We start from the raw sequence: 24,149 nt of genomic DNA on the forward strand, positions 1-24,149 counted from the left end.
GTGACCACTCTGCTCGAAACATAATATGCTAACCACTAGTCCACGCTGCAGGTTATACTGAGCATTCCACAACTTGATTGATGTTAATGTAATATTTTGAAATTCATTGCTCAAGCTTTGTATTCATACATTATTACAATTCCTATTCATTTAAAACGCTATCCTTATTGGTCAGAGCATTTTACTGATAGGAATTGAATATTTTTCTCCCTGCTGCGAAAATTAAATCTCATAACCAGCAGAATAGACTAGTGGTAAGCATATAATGCTTTAAACAGAGTGGTCACGGGTTCAAATCCCACTGGTTTCTGCTGGCTAGACCTTGGATTTGTGCCTCCAGGTCGATAGTTTCCTATTAGAGTTTTACAATTTATCTGATTTTCATTGGAGCGGTTCCACAAAATTGGCAACATTGCCCAAGTATTTGGCAATCTCGAATTTCTCTGAATTGTTTAAAATGCTGCAAATTTACAAATTTAGCCATATATTTGTATCAACATTTGTATCAAATGTACAATTTTTCTTGACAGTAAAGCATATTGGGGTTACCTGTTAGGCCTTCTTGGTATAAATTAAAGAAAATAATTTCGGACTCAATTTTTCGCCCTGAATGCGAGACACGACAAAAAAATGGTTGCGGCACATTTATTTCACCTGATTCTGAAAGATGTTCACTTACTTTTTATAAAAGATTAAGAACTTCTGGCCTCGATCATTTCCCACGATAGTCGCTACCTATCGTCTTCTTCATCATCGACTTGCATAATTTTAGACGTTCTTATGACATCCAGTTAGTTTAGGTGTGAAAGGAAGTTATGCCAAGATTCTCGGTTTTTATCAGCTGTGCAATTTCGCCGAGTGATTATAAGATCGGTTAACACTTCGAATTGCGATGGTGCACTTGCATAATTTATTAATTAATTAAGAAAAAATAATGAATTGTGGGGAATTTGCCGTTTTGACCTGTAGTCGCAATGTGCGCAGTACGAGTTCTACATAGTAATTCATACTAATTTTAATGAACATCGAATATTCATTAGTTGAATAGTTTTGAAACGTCCATGAGAGAACATTAAGTGTGCATTTAAAATTTAAAATATAGCATAATTGAGGAAAATCATCTGCCAACTTCCTGTATGGTTAATTATGTATATTTTTTGGTACTTTATTGTATATTTGTGACGTAAAAAAATAAGTTGAAAGGTTCATCTCGCGGAAAGTAAATTTTATTGATGTTTGAAGGCGGCTGCTTTGATGTTTATAAGCAACGGGTTTGACAGGACAAAAACGCGTTTGAATCTATTTATTTGTAAATGTCGAACCTGTTTGCGCAATGTACCATCTTCCTCTCCAATAAAACAGGCCTGCTCCTAGGCCTGTATGTTTACATTAATAGTGATGTAATTACTATGTGTGATGTGCAAACGCTAAAGTGGTGCTGCACGCCAAACGTTTTGTGATCAGCTGATGATTTAAGATGGTTTAATTAATGCTTTAAAGTATGTTAGCTCGTTTTTGTATTATAATGAATTTTTAGTAAAATTTATATAAAACAATATTTCTCAAAGTACTTGAAGTGTTTCATAAATAAATCTATGACATCTATGGAGAACCTTAAGACGCCGATTAACTTGAGATTAGCAAGAGAGATAGGAAAGGAGATGCCAATTTTTACAGTAACCGTTTCAATAAAAATCAGAAAAATTGGCAAAAAACTGATATGAATCGATCGACCTGTAGTCACAAACCACGGTCTGGCCGGCAGCGGGACTCTAGTGGGACTCGAACTCCGAACCACTCTGCTCGAAAGCATAATATGCTAACCACTAGTCTACGCCGCTGGTTTTTGATTTTGGTTATATACACAGCTGTGTTTTTGTATTATACAATATTTTTTTAGAAAAATGCGTTTAACTTCGCAATATTTTCATCTACGGCGCATTTTTATATATTTTTACAAGCTTTTTATTATTCCACTTCATTTTAATACATCTTAAAAAACATTACAAACTACTAATTAAAAAGATTTTGGGAGTGGAGAGTCGAAATTTAACCTTGTGTACCTACTCGCACAAATTATGAACTTATTAATTTTCATTTTTTAATGTTAATAAAGTAATTTTTTTTATAATAATAATATTTTTATTATTATATAATTAATGTACATATGTTCAAAAAAATTAATACAAACGCACTGCAGACAAATCTCATATCTGTTGATTTTATATAAAAAAAAAACAATTAACGTCTTGAACTCTGAAAGCCACTATAGTGGCTTTCGGATATTCGGCTGCCAGCTCTGAAAGCCAGTATAGTGGCTTTGTTAAGTGACTACTTTGAAGCTTTATTTTTAATATTCATTGGCAAATTTTTGAAGGTTTTATTTTACAATAGTGTACTTAAAGGATACGAGATGCTAGAAAATGTATAAATAGGATAATTACAGTAAAGGGTTAGCGTCTATATTGTTTCTAAGAATATTTGAATTCTTTACCTGCTTCTACATTTGAGTGCGCCGTTTTATTTGGGCAGTCGGTATCGATACATTGTGCTCTAAGGAGGTATTTTCGGTGGGGTGACCATAATTTTACGACGTGCTCGGTAATATTAGTGCATATGGAGAAATAATAAATACAAGTGTTGGCAACATTGAAATTTCAGTTTTTAAACTGTTAGTTAAAATCACATTTTCTATTCGTTACCTAATAGAAAACTTTCAAAACCTAGAAGACTTCCAAAATGATTGTGATAATAATGAAAACGATAGTGAAGGTGATATCAGAGATACAAATAGTGATAATTGGTCGATTTTAAGTCATCATATTTTCAACCAAAAAGTTTTTATTTTTCGGTTGAAAATATGTTTTTTAGGAGTGTCTTCAAAAGAGATCGGTTTCTACAAATATTTCGGATATTACAACTCAAAAATAATAATATATAACACAATGGCTTTTTGAATCATTTAGATGCTGAATGCAGACAATTAATTATACCGTGCAGAGACATAGTGGTCGATGAGTTCGTCGTGAACTTCAAAGGCAAGATTTGTTTGAAAAGTGTAAAAAAATAGTGATCAAAAACACCGTGTATCTGTTAAATCTAATATTTTCGTCTTTGCCCGCCTTCTGGGATGATCCAACTTTTTTTTTCGATGTATCCTACAAGTAGGTAACGAATAGAAAATATGATACTAACAGTTTAAAAACTAACCAATATACACTTTATGAGGGTGGGTACGCATTAAAATACAATGAGTACACAGACAATAGCTTTGCATCCTTGGACCCAAACTGCCTAACGAACTATAGGGTAGGTATGAAAACATTTCTATAGGCATATTTTAAAAGTTTCTAGTAATAAAACTCATTTATTATACAAAACTGCTGTCATAAATAATACAAGAAATGTAGAACTTATCATTTAGTTCGATTTAGTAATTATGATGGTTTGAAATAATTGAGTTTAGTGACTATATTCGAAAAATGCTATCCCAAATCAACATCATGTTATTATGGTCACAATTGGAGACGAACAGATAGTCCCAAAATAACTGAGCATAATATTTAGTTTTTATCTAAAAAAAAAAATTGCGTATTTTTTGCTAAAATGAATTCACCAATTTGATCTTCGACATAATTTAATAATATGAACAACTAAAATTAAAAAAAAAAAATCATATAATTTTTTTCCATCCTAGAGTAGACTAGTGGTGAAGAGAAATTCCAATAAGAGTGCAAAGTGTTAAAATAAAAAAAAAATCCGGAGACAAAAAGAGGAGAACAGTACTATGCCATTATTAATAAATAAAATACAGGTGTGCTATGTTCTTTGGTGTTTGAATGTATCTCAAAAATACTCATATTTAATTTCAAGTTTCTTTCGCCCACAAAAAATGATGCAATTACTATAGTCCTACAAAGGAAGAGAGCAAAAAAAAAGTTGACAATAGTGAACCATGTTTTGTAAGCAAAATAAACTTGTCCGCCGATCTCTGTTGATCAGTGATAAGTACAAATCAGTCAATTTTTTTTTATGATATAGTCTAATTTTTCTGCTTTTACCTTTTTTTTATTTTTAATCTATGAATTATTACTATTATTATTATGATTTTTATTTTTCTCTTATTTTATTATGGAGGGCCATTATGGCGTATTTGGGTCTTCCTGTAATGCCACAATGGTCCAAAACTATAAATAAATAAATAAATAATTATAAAATTTTAAATTTTTATCTCTATAACATGTACGCCTTTATTATTAACCCTTGCCACTCTACAAATATATATATACTTATATACAAAATGATGATCATATTTTTAACTTGTTTTTATTTATTTTGTTACAGGTGAGTTGAACATACCAAAGGCGTTTAACAACATTTTCCACGGTGGAAACTCGATTAAGGTGATCAATAAACTAATTACCACCGCCACGACTCGGAGCCTCTATAAAATATACTAATGTAAGTTCTTTCTTGCAAATATTTGATGAAGCCGTGTTTGCCCGCAGCCAACTAGCGCTCTGGTGCTAATAGCCGTGTTATTAGCGGCTTACAGTACACGAGGCCTTTTGTTGGTCGGATTGCAGGGACGGGTTGCCTCATCTCCTCTTTTGTGGTTAGCTTCGTTAGTAGGCTACGTATACACGATATTGTATGTACTGTTTTAAGAGCTCGATAGGATCATCTGGTTTCGCAAGCTGGTGTGTGAAACACTAATTTTTACACCACTCGAAAATTGTTGTTGAGTATCGGTCAAAATTTGATGTTGTGCCGTGTGATGCCGATTCTTGCCCACTTCTCATTTGATTCCGGGCTGTTTATGGATTTGTTTTAAAATTTGGTCGTTCAATGTGGTATAATTTCGGCATTTTTATCGGAATGTGTACATTTGTGTAAAAATGGAATGGTCTGCGTTTCGATTGCCAACTCTGTCAAAACGACATTTTTTTATTACATGGAAATTCCGGTTGTTTTTTTTTTAGAATTTTTCCATTTGAGTTTAATATTATTTCCGGAGATAATTAATTTCTGTTGATTTATTTACTTCTGATTTTGCATTTTGCGATTTTTAGATATTAAAAATTCACAATGGGATTTGTATTTATTCATTTTTTATTTACAGTGATATTACAGATATTACAAAAATAATTTAATTTTATTTGAGAACTAGCAACTACAGCCAATAGTATAGCTCGTTGATTGTGGCACTGCTAACTACCGAGAAGTTCACGGGTTCAAGCCCTGGGTTGACCTCAATTGAAAATAATTGATACAAAAGTATTTCTGCAGTGCTGCTGGTCAGACTTGGATATTTATGATTCCAAGTCGATGCTTTCCTATCAGAGGATTGCCAATTTATCTGATTTCATTGTTGAAACGGTTCCTCATCAAATTGACAAAACCATCCTACCTATTATGTCACCACTTTTTGTATATGAATTCAATATTTATTTACAAGTTTAATTAAACCAATTTTCCACGTAAAATAATAAGAACTCGCATTTTGCAAGATTAAAAAAAAAAAAATTCAACCCTTAATATTGTATAATCTTTTTTCACACATATTACTTATTTCTAATTTAAAATTGCCGTATTTTTTCCTTCTTATTTGTAATTTTATTATTATATAGTATAGATTATCTATATATAAACATAATAAATATAAATATCTATATATAGATAAACACACGAAAATTTTAAATACGCTGAAAAAGACGCATTAAATTAAGTTAAAAAAATGTAAGTTCAGTCTCCGCTAAGTTTCCGGTTATGCACAATAATATGAGGCGATGTAGTACAATGTAGTACGCGTACAAATATTTAATAGGATTATATAACACTTGAAATATTTATTGCAATCGTTGAGTGGGGAGGATTAATCAGTCAATGTCCATTTATCATACACACTAAACATGTATACATTATATCCATATGAATTACACTATTATCTTTGCCTTGCGGTTAGACCGCGTCACGCGTGTTGCATTACAATAATAATAATTATAAATATTTTCATTTTGTTTATTTTTAGTCCGGCTGTATCCGTTTGTTGGTCGTATTGATTGGATTATGACGTATCGATTCGTGATCGCGAAAAAAAATTACATTGTGTTACATTTAAATGTCAACATTCCGACCGGGTTTACAGCAGCAGATAACGATTTCAATTATTATCAGACAATTCGGCGACCGCCTCTTATTGTACCATTGTTTGGTCTAACTTATCGGATGCCGATTTATAAATATTTATGGCGGACTTTTGTAACGTAACTCAATTCATCACCGTTTGAATATTTGAAATATTCATCATTATTATCAGCCGTATCAGTTGTTTTTAAAGATTCAAGTTGATTCACGCAATTTACCCTCGTGACTAGACGTACGTAGTTCTCCGTTAAAATGATTTATTTTGATTTTTAAATGCTTTTTATTATTACTGCATTATTTTCACAATACATCTTATATCTATTTTAATAGCTACTGATCTACTGATCATTTTCTATTTTACAATTTTAATTTAATTTTGTTAGTAATCATGATATTATATTATTTTGATGTTGATGTATGTACAGCATAATAGGAAAGAGAGCTCAAAAACCTATTTACAATTCTTATAAATGCTCATAATACATTTAATACATAATATTAATTAAAGATCATCGTAAGTCGACGATCTAAAGCAGATTGTGTTTAGGTAATCTGTGTTTATACCTGAAGCGTATAGACATTTTGTTGTAATCACTAGAGCCCGGAATCTCAAGGGGCTGTTTATTGTTCAAAGCATTGTTAAACCTTTTTTACAAAGGATTTACAACAATTGAACAATAGGCGGCACGTTTCCGGCCCCTTCAGATTCCGACCTCTAGTAATCACCGAGACTCTTTACAAGTGTGTTAGTATGGTTATTAGTGATTCTGTCATAGAATCTACTGGTTATTAATGTCTGTAACTAACGGAATATTATTTATGGCATGCAGTTTTTTCAAGTTAGTATATATGGGTGTGTTATAAATTATTTTTAGGGATTTATTTTGTATTATTTGGAGCTTGAAAAGGTTGGTATTCGAGGCATTATTCCATACAGGTGAAGCATAGGTTAATAGTGGTAATATGAGCGCGCGATATAATTTTATTTTATTTTGAGATGATAAAGAACTATGGCGATTAAATATTGGGTATATTGAGGTTATACCCCGCATCGCCTTGCATTTCGCTGCCTCAATGTGAGGTGCCCATTTCATTCTTTTATCGAACGTTACTCCTAAATATTTAATTACTGATTGCCATTTCAGACTTTCTCCAGAGGGGATTTTCAGATCTGAACTTGGCTTATGTTTTCTAACACTAAAGAATATCGCATGGGTTTTGGTTTGATTAATTTGAATTTTCCACTTAGTGAAGTGTTCCGTCATTGTTTTAATTGCAAATACAAGAATTTTACGAATAGTGTCTGGTTTTTTGCTACTTGTGAAGCAAGTGGTATCATCTGCATATAGGGCTATGTGACAGTTTTTTGGAATAGGTATGTCATTTATATATATGTGGAGAATAAGAGTGGGTCAAGCAAGCTCCCCTGCGGAACGCTAGCTGAGATTCCTTTAGTTATCCTATCCTCCAATAGTTTTTCGTGTTGTTGTGAAAGCACACGTCTGTGAAAAGGTTAAGATTTCAGATGGTTTCGGCATATCTCTGGCGCACGACCAAAACTAACCCCGACCGATTGCAGATATGTTTTATTCGGTGACGTGAATGTCAATCATGGTGAACGTGCCTTATCGAATTTGAATGTCGATATTGATGTATGGGCTTTGTTAACGATTGCGCAACTTTTTTTTAAGAAAAAAATTTAAGTATAATAGTATACCGGAAATGTTATTGTATAGTTCTTGGATTGCTTTCGTAGTGGTGTGTGTGTGTATGCATGTCTGAATGCAGAAATTGTCTGTTGATCATATCATAAAGGATTTATTTTAATTTTATTAATGAATTTTTTCTATTTTGATACTACAATAATATGTCGGAACTTTATTTCATTTTATTTTATATTGTGAGTAATTGCTTGTATGGAAGTGTATGGACAGAAGGCAAGCAATAATGGCTTTTCGTAATTTTTTTTTTCACATATTATGTATGACTGGAAAAACTACTTCAATATGATATGAGTATGCCTGTCGTAATTTGAATATTATAAAATAAATGGAAAGAATAAGTCGTGCCATGGAAACAATGAAGTTGATACTTATAACTCTTAATATGGGGCACTCTTCAGCCTTTCCTATAATCTCTCAATTGTAGCTCGGAGAAACCTTTTTGAAAAATAAATGGTTATTCAATTATATTATATCATATTCTAATGAATAAATTGTAGAAAATCATAAAAAAATAATTGAAAAATGAATGGAAAATCGAATAAAAAAACGGAATAAAAGGAAAAATGTTTTAGTCGGAACGATCTAGCATGAGACTGCCATAAAATGTACATGTTATCGCACCCCCCCCTCTCTCGACCCGCGATGGCCTATCACATTTCGTTTCGGTTTCGCATTGCATTTTGGTCAAGAAATACAACATTATTCGTACGTATAGCAGTCGGTAGAATTTGACTTTAATTTTTGTTAGTTTTGAGTTCGTGTTTTGTGTTTTGAAATATTTACATAAATAAGGTTTTAATATATGTATGTATGTAAAATACGTCAGTTGTTGATATTATTAATTTATTTATGGAATTAGTACGTCTATATTTTATATTAATGGAAATTTATATTTTTTAGACGATAAAGTAATTTCACCGTCATGTTGTGCACAGCAAAGCTTAATGTAATATTATTAAAGACCTTACATTGAATTATATTGTAATAATATTGAATTATATTGTAATGATAACTCATCTCTTGTAAAGGCTATCCAGTTCCTTAATTTGATAGATGAACATTTGGACCTGTTTAATTATCATGTTGATGAACTGGTCAGTTTCATGAGATTCAACACGAGTCTATTTGAATTAGATAAATGATTGGTAATTTTTTATTGTTTTTTTTTTTTTGTAAGAATGGTGTGACGCATTGGGGCAACCCGTCCGGTCATATTGGTCATAATATTGTTATTATTATTATAAAAAAATAATAAGAATAAATAAATAAATAACTTATGTACATATGTAGGTCATTTTAAAACTTCTATATAAGTTTTTCTTAACTATACATACTAGAATCAACAACGAACAATACATACTTCAGTCGTGAAAATTCCAAAAACTACTTACTGGTGTTCCGTTGTATTCTTCTGAATTGTATGTTACAAAAATACTAAGAAATTTTCTACAGGTAAAATTTTTGTAAAAATTATTATCTGAATCATGTCAAGGCATGTACACTCATTCTATATAATATTCAAATCATTTTCATCTGTAATTGAGCATATTTCTGAAAAATTGCAACAGACTTGTCTGCCCGTACAGTAGCGAATTGATTTAAGATCATAGGATCGATTTGCATACGAAGCAGGTAAATATTCCACAGTCCAGCTCCTGGGATCGTAGTCCTCGTGAATAATTCCAATCTTACACTAGCATCGTTGCACATTGCAAAGTGCTGTCCGTGTATGTGGACCGTGTCAAGAGTGCTACAGTGGCAGCTGTCTCTCTGCGTTTACGGATGTTCTGCGAACTGGACGGAGAGAATGCAGACGAGACTGGTCCCGTCGTCGGTAATTGTCAAATAAGTAGGAGACCCAACAACAGCAACAACGGTGGAGCAGAGACGAAAGTGGTTTCGTTTAGCAGGCCAGTCGACGCAGTCTGTCAGTCGCCGGCTCTATGAGAACGCGCGCTCCGGCCCGAAGTGTGTTAAATGCGTGTAATATACATACATACATACATACGTACGAAACCAGTTTCATTCTTTCTTCTCGTAACGTAACACCGTTCCCGTTGCTTCGGGACTCAAAACTGGCACTTATGGAAATGCAGATCTCAGATCGGATTAGAGAAAAAATTATGTAGATAGGAGTCGTTGATGAATTGAGCCATTAATGTGTGTTTTTTTTCCCCCCGTCTTCTTTTTCTAAGTTGTTTATTATATTTTTGGCGAGTTTTTCTAGGTGTATCCATTAATAACCACTTAATAACCGTTGATAAGACGTTAATTTTGTTGTAACACTTTGAACTTTTTTCCGTTGTGCAATCGTCTATAAATTAGGTTTTTTTCGAATGAGTTTGAGTCGAAACGTTTTGCATTAGTAGCACAATGCCTTTAAAGTTGTAAATTTAATCTCATATGTAAGTAGTGGTCTGGTCATAATAATTTCATATATATTTTAATCTCATAAATAGTTAAATATCATATATAATTCGTCCACTTTGGGGTGGGTGATACGTATTTATATGTATGTACACTCTAAATAAGTATAATAACGGAGAAAATACAGTTCTATTCATATTAGTGTTGGACTCGATGACATATCAACGCATGGGTGTTGGCATATTAAGTTATTAAATAAAAAAAAATTAAAAGATTTGTGTCGTCGGTTATGTGGTCGAATTTTTTTCATATACCTTTTAAATACATATATTTAATTGTTTAATATGAAAAAAATGGTAAAAACTACCTACCTACCTATGTACATACATATAAACAATATAAAACACCGATAGAAAAATGAATTAATTAAATACATTTTCAATAGATGGCGGTAAATTCTCTGCCAAGAGGAAACATTGGTAGCAAATAGTATATATAGAAGTTTTTTTCTTTTGTTATTGTATTGGAATACGTGGGTGAGAAGTATGGCATAGTGCATAGAGTAAAGATATTGAAATGGCCGCGCGGCTAGAAGAATGGACGAAAGATGGACAAAAGAAGTACTAAAATGGTATCCGAGAGAATGCAAAAGGGTAAAAGGAAGACCGCAGGGAAGATGGGTAGACGAAATCAGGAAAATGTGGGGTGAGATGGATGAAAGGTGCGCAAAACAGGGACGAGTGGAAGCGTGTCGGAGAGGCCTTCATTCATCAGTGGATGGCTAATGGCTGTAAATGATGATGATGATACACAGAGTGATAAGAATTATCGATTTTCATTATTAACATTCATACCGTCATGAATATGAAATTCAAAGAATGATTCTTTACAAGCGATAATCTCTTATGATGAATTGAACATGTAATTGTTCATATGTATGTATATGTGAATTGTTTTTATATCGTTTATCAGTTCTGGAAATTAATTTGATTCAACAAGTGATACTTATAAGATACTAATAACTAGTCACCGGACCCAGAAGGTGCCGCGTATTGTTCAAAGGTTGTAAATGCATTGTTAAAGGTTTGCCGAACCTTTTTTATAAAGGATTTACAACAATGGAGCAATGAATAGCACTGTGACTATCCGGTGTCTACTAATAACATGATTTATATCTTTGATAATAAATTGCATTTTATTGTTTTTATTGTTAAGTTCTGGTTAACACTGCTTGTAATTAGTCTAATTCAAGATCAGTCATTTTAATATTTTAAGTGATGTTATTTTATTACAAATCGTTTAATTTACTTTTTCACATTTGAGTTGATATCGCATGTAAAAGAATTTGTCCATTGAGGAAATTCGGCCTAATTTTAATGACGAGTAAAATCGTCAACTGTTGTTAAATTTATTTCTTATAATGAAATATGGTTTAATTTGGTTTGCGAACTCGAGACACGTTGCAAGGTGGTCGCGATACCGAAAATGTTGCCAAACAATTGTATTTAACGATATGTATCGGAAAAAAGCAAAAATTAAAACAATTTTACAGAGGTGTGGCGTGATAAAATAAAGAGAGATCGAAACAATTTATAAAATAATAACTCGCTCAATATCGCGTATGTAAAATATATACGCATTGGTCTTTTTCGTGGTTTTTAGTCATGGAGATATCTTTTTTTGATACCGGTATTACCAAAGGCTTATTTTCGGTCAAAACCGATACTACCGGTATCGTTACTTTCGGTATTGCAATCCCTAATATGTACATATGTAGATGAAGAGAGTGCTTGTCATATGAATACAATTTTCTCAAGAGAAATTAAGGAAGGCCCAAGCTGTTTGTACTCGCTGGATATTTCACTTTCATCGCATGATTTCTCATGTAGACATTTCGCGTGTTGACATTGGAAATTGTTGCCAGAAAAAGTCATAACCGCAAGTTCCCGACCTTGCAAAGTTCACGCACGCACGATGGTGTCATATAGTTTGAAATTAACGATGCATTTGCATATCTGCATTCCAGACACTGGTCTGCGTATGTTTTGCAGCTAAATTGCGCCGACCGGCAATTGCAACTTTTTGTACGATGCTCTTTCGTCTTTTTTTGTCGGATCGCCTCTGGACATGTTTGCCAAATATGGCGTCTAACGGTTCAACGCCGGGTCGTTTTTCATGTCGTTCGATCAAATATTTGTACACTGTAATGGCCGATGAGAAGACTGGCCGCTTCTCATTCCTTATATAAATCGACGTTTAGGGCCTGTAAAATAAATAGACTGGGACGTATGAGTTATGGCTGGCTGTCTGTCTGTCCGAGAAGAGATCGCGTGTCCAGATAAGGTTTCGCCATCAGATAGTGAAAATCTGCGGGGAAAAAATTATCAAAAAAATAAAAAAAAGGAAAACATAAGCCACTAAAAATGTCAATGATAAAGATATATGCGTTTTTTTGGCGAGATTCGGACGACGAACATAAATCTTTTTCAAGCTCGTCGGCCATTACAATAAATTTCGTGTCGTATCTGATCGGAGTGTTGGCGTGTGTGTGTTTACCTTTATATGGCCGCATATTGAAGATGACGTTCGCGAGCGATTTTATTGTCTCTTTTGAGGTTTGATTGTAAAAACTGGACAAATTGTCGGCTCTCCTTATTCGTAGCGAGCTAATGGCTCCTTTGTTGCGGTGATTATTTGAGAATTCATTATCGTATTCAATCTTGCGTGATTCAGAATTGACCCTTTAAAAGGCTGCTTTCAATCATTCAGGAAACAAAATAGTATTTTCCTATTTTCAATTCTTCCTGCTTCAGAATACAAATTGGAAATCATTGTAAGTACATACATATAAACCTTTCCCAAGAAAACTTTTGATTCAGTTCAACCTAATATTCATTAACTTGTTACTTATCCTTTGCGATGCTTCCCATTTATTCACCAAAGAAATATGTAGGATTTAGTTGTCTAGCCTAGAAAAATGCATTTATAAATGATTAGGTTGGCATGTATGAAGATGAAGAATGGTTAAGTTGTCATCTTGCTTACATTGTTGTGGCGCTCCGCCGAATCAACAATGTTTTATTTAAACCACACGAGTCTCATTTTACTATGCCGCCTATGTCTCCTCACAACTAGATCCTACATACATAGATATCAGTGGCGTGCCGTAACTTTTGAAACAGGCGACTAAGTATGGACAAAAAAATATTTTTAATTTTTTAATTTTAATTCTTGAAATAATGATTATTCATATTTGTGCTAACAGAAGTATCCTACCTTTATTTTTGTCTTTCATCTTGTTTGTCTTCAAAACTTAATCTTCTGAATGATTTGTTGAACAATCGAGAATGCAGCATTCTAAGTCCTCATTATTTTTTTCCGCGCGCTCTACACTGATTTGTTTACAGGGAATTGTTTCGCAAGACGAGTCCCTTGCTATATTTGCCCTCAAAAAGTGCTTTGTAAAAATGTGTTATTTTAATTTAAAAAAATAGTTCAGAATGATGTTTCATAGACAAATCAGAACATTCTTAGTAAAAATTCCATAAATGCTTGAAGAGACGAGAAAACTAATAAAAAATGTTTTATCTTCGACGGAACGCCTATACATAACAATTCATTAGAATTGAGAAGGGCGAGTCCGTGCAAGCGAACAACGCGACGGACCACACCATAACAATCCACTACCACTACCTCACGTAGGACCGATTCCGGCTTCCGAACTTTGCTAATCCGAGTGAACAATATCAATATGGACAACGATTTGAATTTATTGTAATTGAATTGTTGATATTTTTAAATTTTAGGTAAAATATTTTAAGGGACTAGCCCAGTTCCTACAGTACAATGACGGCATGCCACTGTATACATGTGTTTCGGAATTTTGTTTTATGATTATCAAATCTTATGTTGTTTGGAATGTAGCCATCTTAATCGCCACTAGAGCATAATGAAACGTGTCAGTCAGATTGGAGCCATTCTGTAATAATTCAAATCGCGTTCAAAACATGTTAACGTAATAAAGTTTCATTGCTAGACAAGCAACCTTACACTTAATTCAGAAAGAACATGAATACATTTATCATACGAAGCCACATCATATTTTGAATTAATTGTAAAACGGTGTTTCTTTAGTGACATTCTCACGTTAAACTTCTCTGTTGTAAAATCAGTAAGTAAGGCACTGAGAATTTTACTTAAAAAAGCAGCCTATAATTATTACATCACGTTTCGTATACGATTTTCTCGGTCGCTTATTACGTTAGCAACGTGCAATTAGCCACAGAAAAAATCAATCGGTTCTGCTTATCTAAAATAAAACCGATTTATCGGTGATCTATCTCGTAAAAGTACCAACCTTGTTTCACATTCGTTGTCGATGTGGATTTTCACGTGCTTTGTTGTTTATATGTATGAACACACGTTCGCGGAAATTGGTGTTAATCTTGACACATATTGTACGTAAGCTTTAAATATGGAATCCGAGGGAAAAAGTTACACACGAGGATGCGTGACATATTTGACATTGGATTCGATTGGATTTTGTGTGTTCTGAGATGACCTACAAGTAAGTGCACGGGTTCGACGATCTCAGTTTTGGCTATTAATCTTGCGTGAAATTTCGAGGACGACTTGGATTTTTGCAAGTTTTGGAGTTCATCGTATGAATACAATGGATTTTTGGCACTGTTTTCTTGCTGAAGGCTGTGAAACGTTTCGAATGGTATTTCGCACTGATGTTGCTTTGTGATGCATGTATTATGCAGTGACATTACAAGTTTCTGAACCAATACGTCATTACAATCGCTATTTTGTATCAGTGACAATACGCACGTACAAATTCTGTCAATTGACTTTTTTTAGACGGTTATTGCTTTAAACGAGTACGCGAAGGCGTACACCTGACCACTAGTAGTATCAAAAATAACAGGAATATAATAAGGGTAAAAAAAATAGACAGACGAAGTTTTTTTTTTGATTCATGGATTCATTATTGTCCATATGTACGTTACCCAATGGAGAGACATGAATAGTTCTTCATCTTATATTATATAAGAAAATTTGTATACTATCTAATATATAATTTCGAAAGAGACTTTCTATGTATGTATGTATGTATGTATGTTTGTTTGGGTCGTAGATTCCGTGATGTTCAATTTTAATAAAAAAATGAATATTCAAACAAATTTAAATAAAATAAAACTATTCAAATAAATTTAATAAAATGTTTACTATTAGATTGGCTATGTTTAAGCGGTTTATATTACAAATACCGAGCGAAGCCGGGTAAAACCACTAGTATATAATATTATAGAAAGACTAAAAAACAGCTTTAAACATGACTAATCTAATAGTAAATATGAATGTGTTTTTTTATTAAATTTATTTGAATAAAAAAAAAAAATTATATTCAACGATATCGATATCGTAGTTATGGAAACATTGATTTGTTTTTCGATGCTCCCACCCAAACCTTACATAGTTACCATACCTTACATAACTAAAGCCCGGACCCAGAAGGTGCTGCGTATTGTTCAAATGTTGTAAATGCATTGTTAAAGGTTTGTCGAACCTTTTTTACAAAGGATTTACAACAATGGAACAATGAGCGCACTTTGGCTATCCTACCTCTATACATAACATTAAACCTTATATACAAAGTCTCTTTCGAAATTATATATTAATTAAGTAGTACATAACACTGATTATTAATCCACGTAACATGACCACTTTGAAGTCTATTCTTACCGGCATAAAAGTATTCTTTGGTACATTCTATATGGACGCATTCATATGTTCCGTAATGTGTACGGGGCGTAGCACCAGTAGCTGAAAAAATCTATTCATATTATACAGCAGTGCATGTCACCGCAACGTATCAAGCAAAACCGTTTTTCTGTAGCCAGGATGGAAATATTCACGCCCAAAGTGACGTCATAGTAGCAAGTGCTAACGAAAGTGAGCATGCGCATGTGAATATTTGCGGAAACGTCATATTGTGAAAATATTGACTCGTTGATTGACGCAAGCAATATTGTGCCGTATCGTCGCGCTCTGTAATGTATGTATATGTAAGACCATTTTGCCTTGCACTCGGTCAGTACTGAATATGCGCCGCTGTATAGTATGAATAGAAGTAGCCTTTTCCGTGCACTGCTGTGCCGGGCTGTTAATTTTCAGTGCTGGATAGTATGAAAAGACCTTTACATTGTCCTATATGCGGGCAGTACTCGATTAAATCTTGACGAATTGATGTCGAAAAATTATGTTGTTTATGAAAAAGCAATTTACGCAAATGCAGTCGTACCAATCTTTATGATCATGGATGTGAAGCCATTTTGACAGCAGCGAGTGCCAATTTTTCGTTTCGATCTTACATCAGTATATTTCGTGTGCGTATTGTGTGGCGTAATTCTGCAAAAAGGATTCAATTCACATTAATAATATGTATTTTGATTTGAATCTTGTACTGGTTTAGTTATTTTAAGTACACTGTACTTTAATATTCTTATGTACCAAATCTGCCCCTGTTGATATACATATTCATATTGACATGCATTGTGAAAGTTTTTTTTAAACGCACCTTGTGACAATAACTGTAAACTTTTGGCATACGAAATCGGGTTATACAATATCGAAAGGCGAAAGAGAGCTAATGCGGTCAAATATGCACTCGTATATTTTTAATGCATTTATGTATTTGCGTCGTTGAAATAAATCACGTTTTACAAATACAAACTAATCATCCGTGCTGTATGAGGTTTTTTTTCTAACTCTCGAGTCGTTTGTAAATCACCGGTCAAACATTGAGACGATCACGATCTTATAATATATTTTCAAGAATCGAACATGACTCGAATCGGTAATTAATTATCGATCTTCTCGTGCAACTGGGTCTGTGTGTAAGTCGGCCAAAAGTCGCGGCCTCTCCAGCTTAGCGATTTTTGATTGGCGAATTTGTCGACGATTAGACGAAACGAGAGGAAAAATGACGCCAAGATCGGGAATGGTCGTTTTCAATTAGAAATCATCGCCAAATGTGGGTTAACTGCGTCGGAGGTGGCAGTGGGAAACAGAACAAAGGAGTTTGGTGGAAAAGCGCTCAAGTGCAAGGTCGCCGGGTGCACACAATGCATGTGAATGCAACTCGCGGTGCAAGGTCGTTTTCTTCTGTTTTTCTACATATGCATGCACATTCAAATGACACTTTGCCGTATGAATAGAATATTGTTTCTGCCGCATTCTTGAAAACCTAGTCGCACACTTAGGCAATCAGTCCCTTTTGTCTTGGGCCGATGTGATCAAGTCGTATTGAACTTGTTGTAGAAGATCAGAACAGGTTTGATCCATTTACTTAAATCTTGATGAAAGATTTCAGAATATTTGCTATTGATCCTCAAACTGACCGTCCTCAGCTGAAACTTTTACATACATTTTAAATAAACAGTAGAAGTTCCAAGACAGGTAACCCCAACCATGTACATATGGTAATACGTCATGCTCGTCGTTGCTAGAAAAGTTGAAACTTTATGTTTCTAATAATTATGTGCGTGGTAGACATCATCATTTGATAGTTATACCTCCTGTCCGCACAGTTCTTTATCCGATGGCTTCTATACTAAGAGCTGTCCGACTTCTTAATGAAATCGTTGCTGCTGAGCCTGGATGTGATATTTTCCACCTCAGTAGGTTATCAGAGATTATTTTAACCTATCTATTTGTCTGGTAGCCTGCGCTCATCCTTATTTTTATAATTGAATGTGATGTATGAGTGGAATTTCGATCTTCTCTCTTCCATTTGGACCTCGCAGGGATGTTTTGTATTTGCGGCTGTTTCTTATACATTAGTGCTGGCTATAGGTGCAAGACATTCCCTACTTTGTATTTTATTCTTTGATATTTTTACTTTATCTACTTTTTATTATTATAATGTTATTGTTTTTTTATGATTATATATGTATATGTAAATGTATTTTTGGTCTGTAAATATGTATATATTTTTAGTGTAGTGCCTGTAGTTATGACTAAAAGACGTCAGGTTGCTCGACGACCAAAAAATGTTTCACTATGTTTCAGTAAAAATGTCAATTTCTACTGTCAATCATTTTTTTGCTCTCCTGCTTTATAGGACAATGAAGAGGTCTATTGTTATTTAATGCTGGAAACCTAACCGCCGTTCTTTAGTTATGATGAATGCTGTACATTCGTTTAACACTAAGCATCTTACGATTAACTGATGATTTGATTCCATCTTATCAATTTTTCATCAATGAGCAGGCTTGATATTTGAGCAGAAATTTCGTTCTTGCGAAGGCCTTGACTTATATTTTTGAATGAGGCTTGATTATTATTTTTAGACATGCGTTTTACGTTTTTTTGCGATTTTCCGTTATTGCGGTTTGTTGCTGCTGTTTTTAATAAGAATTTCATCGAACTTAAAGCTTATGGGTTCAGACGAGGTCAATAAATTAATCACCATATTCGGCATACGCGCTGAAAAAAAGTAGGTTGTGCAAAAACGATGACACCCTTAAATTTCTTACCGCATTTTGACTTTGAGATTCTCATGTCTGAGTCATAGGTCGAGACGCACCATGATGTTACGCATTAGACTCGCGTCGAATCGTTTCCTCCCGGTAAGTGTCGGCTAATGCAGAAATAAAAGGTAGCAAAAATCACGATCGAGGCTGAGTGAGCAATCCAGCAGTCATATGAACATAATAACCGCGACAAATTTATGATTGAAGTACATGTATATTTATATACTCGTGGGTATGTTCCGAGATGGTAATCCTGGGTATGTTACGCGGGGTACGATACGCACGCTCGCTGTCGAGCCCCTGTTGTCGTCGAATTGCCCTATATGGTAATCGCCTTGTTTCGACGACGCTGGCGCCGAGATTTTTCCCGTCGTTGGCGCCGATTGTTTTGCGTGCTTCTTCAAAACAACGGACATTGAGAGGTCAACAAGCTGGGTCTCCGATCGGTTTGAAGGGCGCCGTTGAGTACCCCCTTCTCATCTGCAGATGATTTTGCGTTTGTTTGAAATTTTGAATGATTCTGTTGTGGTAGAAAGCATTTAGATGACGAAACTATGACATACAAGTCCAATAGATACATTGGGCAGGTGGACTTGAGATTGCGTGTGATGTGAGGCAGATGAACAAAGTGAGCGTTGGAAAGGTATCCGAGAGAAGGTAGAATGGAATTGAGGATACTGTGTGAAATACTTGTCTACTACAGAAGATAACTGTAAATGGCAGATAAACCAAGTGCTGGAGTGGTATACAAGAGAAAGCACGAACAGTCGAACATTGGGCAGATGAGCCAAGGAGTGTGATACGCAGTGGCGTAGAGTTTCGTACCCTCATGCAAAATTTATCCAATATTAGTATCACCGAGCCATGCTGGCTAATTTTATACAACTGCACCGTTTTATATTATGTTTCGCTTTAACTTGAATGCGTTTCATACATTGTGTTACTAAGTATTGATTTTTACATTGAAAATTAACTAAAAAATAAATAGATTCTGTAAGAAGGGACGTTGACCTGAAGTCTTTGAAAACTAATTTAAAATACTGATTTTTTGCATCTGGACCTCTCGGGACTTACACGAGGTGAGTTTCCGTAGTATGTGACGTCATGTTGCACCACAAATCTTCGAGATGGCATTCTAGGTCATCATATGGCATATTGACCCGAATGCTATGCCAGAATTTATATAATGAAAATGTTGGATCACACTGTTCTATTCAGAACTTATCTTTAACTTTGCCTTACCTCAGACTTTATTAAGCATTGTTTTCAACTTCAGCCTGGTCTTGCCTTGTATAAATACTAAATACAAATACAAAATCAACTAAAAATGAGCAATACGTATTCATATGACTTTCGTGAGCTTCCCATTAGACGTTTATTTCAGGGCTTGTCTATAGGGGAGGGAGTTGGCTTATTGGGACCGTGTTTATTTACGTTTCTTGAGTAGACTCAACGAGATTGCTGAAATCGACAGAAATGACCTTGATTCGTCATCGGATAGTGAATGGGGGTAGTATAACGTACTCTTGTTTACACATGTACACATGCTCCAAAACTTTGCTCAAGTGGATCGATCCAATATTGTTCATAGCATGTTTGCGTCAGTTCCTCACCTTTCGATAATATTATTTGAGCGGTTTGTTTTCATACCGGCTCTCTAGCAAACAGCACGCTCTCGAACCTGGTCGACCGTCTTATTAACCCTTTCACCGCTAACCTCAACCTCCGCGAGCCTATATTGTTGCTTGCGAGTCGACAACCCGTCGAGTCCTGTTAATGACCGGTCATTTCACCTCATTTCGCCTCGTTTTTTCCACACTCGGGGGAGAACTGGTTCGACGTCCCGACTCACAAAAAAGCGCAGCAGACAAGGTCGTCTAGAACAGTGCAGCAGCATCATCATCATCATCATCATCTCATCTTCTGTGATCTGAAAATGCAGCACGCATTTGATTCGCGCTAACGAACCGCTCGTTTTATATTATACGAGTGGTAAACAGACGCATATTGGCACAATCGCTCGGTCGACACGATTTGTCCATTTGCGAGAAACCAATGCAAACACTCTCAATCACGACTTGTCCTTTTATCGAGGCTTTGTTGTCGGTTGAAATTCGCATAGGCGCATTCCTTAATGCGATTAGATGTTAAATTTTAACCTATTCTCGCGTGTGAGTTGATTTGTTTCATAATTCGAAACCTTTCGGATCAAAGACCTTTGTATGGCTGTTGAATAAATTAAGGAATAAACTACCTAAAATCAACGTATCCATGGCATTGACTATAAACTCTCCATAGGACAGGGAGACGACCAGGCCGAGTCTGTCGGAGAACTTTTTTTAGATCTTAAAAAAACGCTAGCACGCCTGATCTATGCTATGGCCATGGTTTGCGGTGATATTTTATCCACATATTGACACAGGTTCGATAGTGATCCGTAACGGCAATTTATATAAATTTGAATAAATGTAGAAACCTGAAATAATAAGATCGTACGAATTAACAATGACATGAGGATACGCCCATCACAGATGGAGTCTACCTAGGCATGGCGTGCCGTACAATGACATGAGTATGTGCATACTTATGTTCATAAATATGTGTATATTTATGTTCTTAGTATCTCATAGGTATCCAACACTGTCATCTTCTTGTTATAAGCTTTAGATAGGGAAGCTATGGACTTGAGTAAAGATCGTCGTTGAATGTATGATTTTCGTGATTTTAAAAAATGGTTCACTATTATCAACTTCTTTGAAAAACCATGCTTTTTTGCTCTCTTGCTTTGAACACTATGAAGTGGTCTATTGTTATTTGAAAAGCATCCATCGACCACCTATTACTTCATAAGTATTAGGCAGATTTAAGTATATTGAATATGATAATTGTCTTAATCAGTGTTGTCAAATATAGGAATGTTGCCAATATCTATATGATTTTTTTTGTTTAAGTTTAATCTTTTTTAATCTTTAATCGATTTTGTCACTGCGCATTATCCATATCGAGTTATGCGCATTATCCATATCGAGTTATGCGCATTATCCATATCCATTCTGGACATTATCCATATCGAGTGTAATAAAGTTGTCTCAACAAAAGTTGATCTTTGATACCTCAGGCATGTTAAAATGCCATTTTCACTATTTCATTTTTCTTTATTCCTTAACCATATCAACCAACTCTAAAATTGGCAACCTTAAATTAAAAAAAATGGAATTTTTGTAAAGAGTACTTTTACTTTAAAATTGTGTGAAAATACGTTCATTATCAATAATTTATAACTCAAATTCAACTATGTAGAGGCAATAGTTCTTGAAACTTACAGCCTGCTTAGAAAAGTCGACCCATTGATGACTGGTGATTTTGAATAATCTCTTATCACGCCTTCTTGGTTCAAGTTCTTCCTGCATATATCAATTTTTCAATTGGGATACTTCCTTTTTATTAAGTTGTACATATGATCATATTTAAACGGATGTACATTTAAGTACTACGAATATGAAAAAAAAGTTCAAGAAACTCTAGTGGAGTACATATATAATTAATTGAAGTGGCGCTATGCGGAACCGCGCAACGGTCAAGGAGTTCAATTGAAATATTAGGAAATTGATAACGACAAAGCCCACGTTTCGATCAATCACGCTGATTGACCGTTTTCGCTTTTCACAATCCGTCGATGACTGGACCGATTTTGAGCGACGCTAATCGAGTTAAATTCGAATAATGAATGATTGAAAGTGCGTTCGTTTCGCAACCGCCAGCGGACACCAAAGTGTTACCCTTTGTCTCCGTGGTCTGGGCCGACAATAGGCGAATCGGTGGCGCAATCTCCATTACGAAACTGATCGGCCTCGTTATGAGATTTATTAGAAGCTATCTTGATTGTCAAACGACCATAACCGCAAACAGCCGATCGCGCGGGGACTTGCACTCTCGAAAATCCGCAATACACCCTTTGGGCGAAAACACACTGAGTGGTATGGGACGTCATATCCCTGGCTTGTAAACAGTGGATGTTCCGTGACCGTAAACAGTGGGTATTCCCCAGACCGAATTCGTGTGTAGTTGCACGTGCAGAATGAATGTTTGGGAGGTCGCACGTGTATGCATATCCGGTAATTGGATTATTTGTCACATTGCGATCACCCAAAAGACAATTTTTGTCATGAAAATCGCGAATACGGAATATTTGCGACTTGAGTTCTCGTTAGTATGATGGATGTTCCGTTTTATATTTTAGTGACTTTTGGGAGAGCGCTTTGTGACCAATAATCACCGAACCTGCATATCCATATGTAACCGACAATTTTCTCCTACACTAAATATGGAATTCACCGTTATCGATCATTGTCAAGCAAGGATAAATATAATGGTAAAATATTAACGAAAACACTCTAGGGGAGATTTTGGGGACTGTATACCATGTTTATGGGCTAGGGGTGCTGCGTTTTTTCCAATGTTTAAAAAAGCATCTTAAAATAAAAAAAAAACACTTACCATTCATTGTGTTTTCGCCCTCATATATGGGTATTCCCAAAGTTTGTGACGCATCTAAACTTCTACGTACGAAATATCAATAGATTTAGAATCCCATTGAAGCATTGGAAATTTCATTTTAGTTAGTGGGTTTTGGGATATTGGTATTCTCAAGGTTTTGATTATATTTAATTTTTCTCTCTAGGACATGTAATTAATTAAATGTACATCTAGAGTTTCTATTGGTTCTCTAGAAACTGCAAACGCACTTCGCGTAAATTTATCATAATTGGTTTGAAAATTTTGACTTTCACTGGGCTATTTGAACCTTCGATCTTTTGCGCGGTAAGTTGCGAACTCTCTTCGAATAAATTATCTTTGCAAATTGGCATAAAGTTTGTTTACGTCCAATAGAAACCTCCGCGTAATGGCGCTTTGTCCAATTTGTCTTCGATTTTTTCCTTACGCGAGTACAGGTTCGAAGCGGTGCTATTTATAAAACACCCGTTGCTTTCGTTTATGCGAAATTGGAAATCGACTTTAAAATAAACCTTTAACTGTCGTGTCTCGGGTCCTTCCTGTTCTCGAGCTTCCTGTTTCTCGAAGAGAATACCGCTATTGTCGATGTGAACTTGTCGTTCGGTTGATTGAACTTCAGTTACCGGTTGTCGAGAAATTCGTCTTTCTTTCATTTCTTTCGTGTTTCTTTTTTTTTTTTCATTTTTCCCTTCGTTTGATGCACGAGGATTACTTTCACCTTCTGGATCTGATCTCGTCTTGATTTCGTTCGGAACTGCTTATTTTACCTTTGGTTTTTACTGATTACATATATGGATGACACAACTGCTTTATGTACATCCTCATGATGTAAAGCAGTTGTGTCACTGCTTGAAAA

At 34.8% G+C, this 24,149-nt stretch overlaps 1 protein-coding gene across 3 annotated transcripts in view; it reads left to right on the plus strand.

Moving 5' to 3' along the window:
* Drak (Death-associated protein kinase related) overlaps positions 1-24,149 on the plus strand; it is a 207,423-nt gene that overhangs the window by 33,454 nt on the left and 149,820 nt on the right. Inside the window, exon 2 of one of the 3 annotated variants that reach the window (XM_077440844.1) lies at positions 4,345-4,461. The exons of the other annotated variants lie outside the window; for them this stretch is intronic. The gene's annotated coding sequence lies outside the window, so the exon portion shown is untranslated. The remainder of the gene's footprint in view (positions 1-4,344; positions 4,462-24,149) is intronic. 3 annotated transcript variants of the gene reach the window in all.

Source organism: Arctopsyche grandis, chromosome 11 (genome assembly GCF_051622035.1).
Source record: "Arctopsyche grandis isolate Sample6627 chromosome 11, ASM5162203v2, whole genome shotgun sequence".
In the NCBI taxonomy this organism is placed as follows: domain Eukaryota; kingdom Metazoa; phylum Arthropoda; class Insecta; order Trichoptera; family Hydropsychidae; genus Arctopsyche; species Arctopsyche grandis.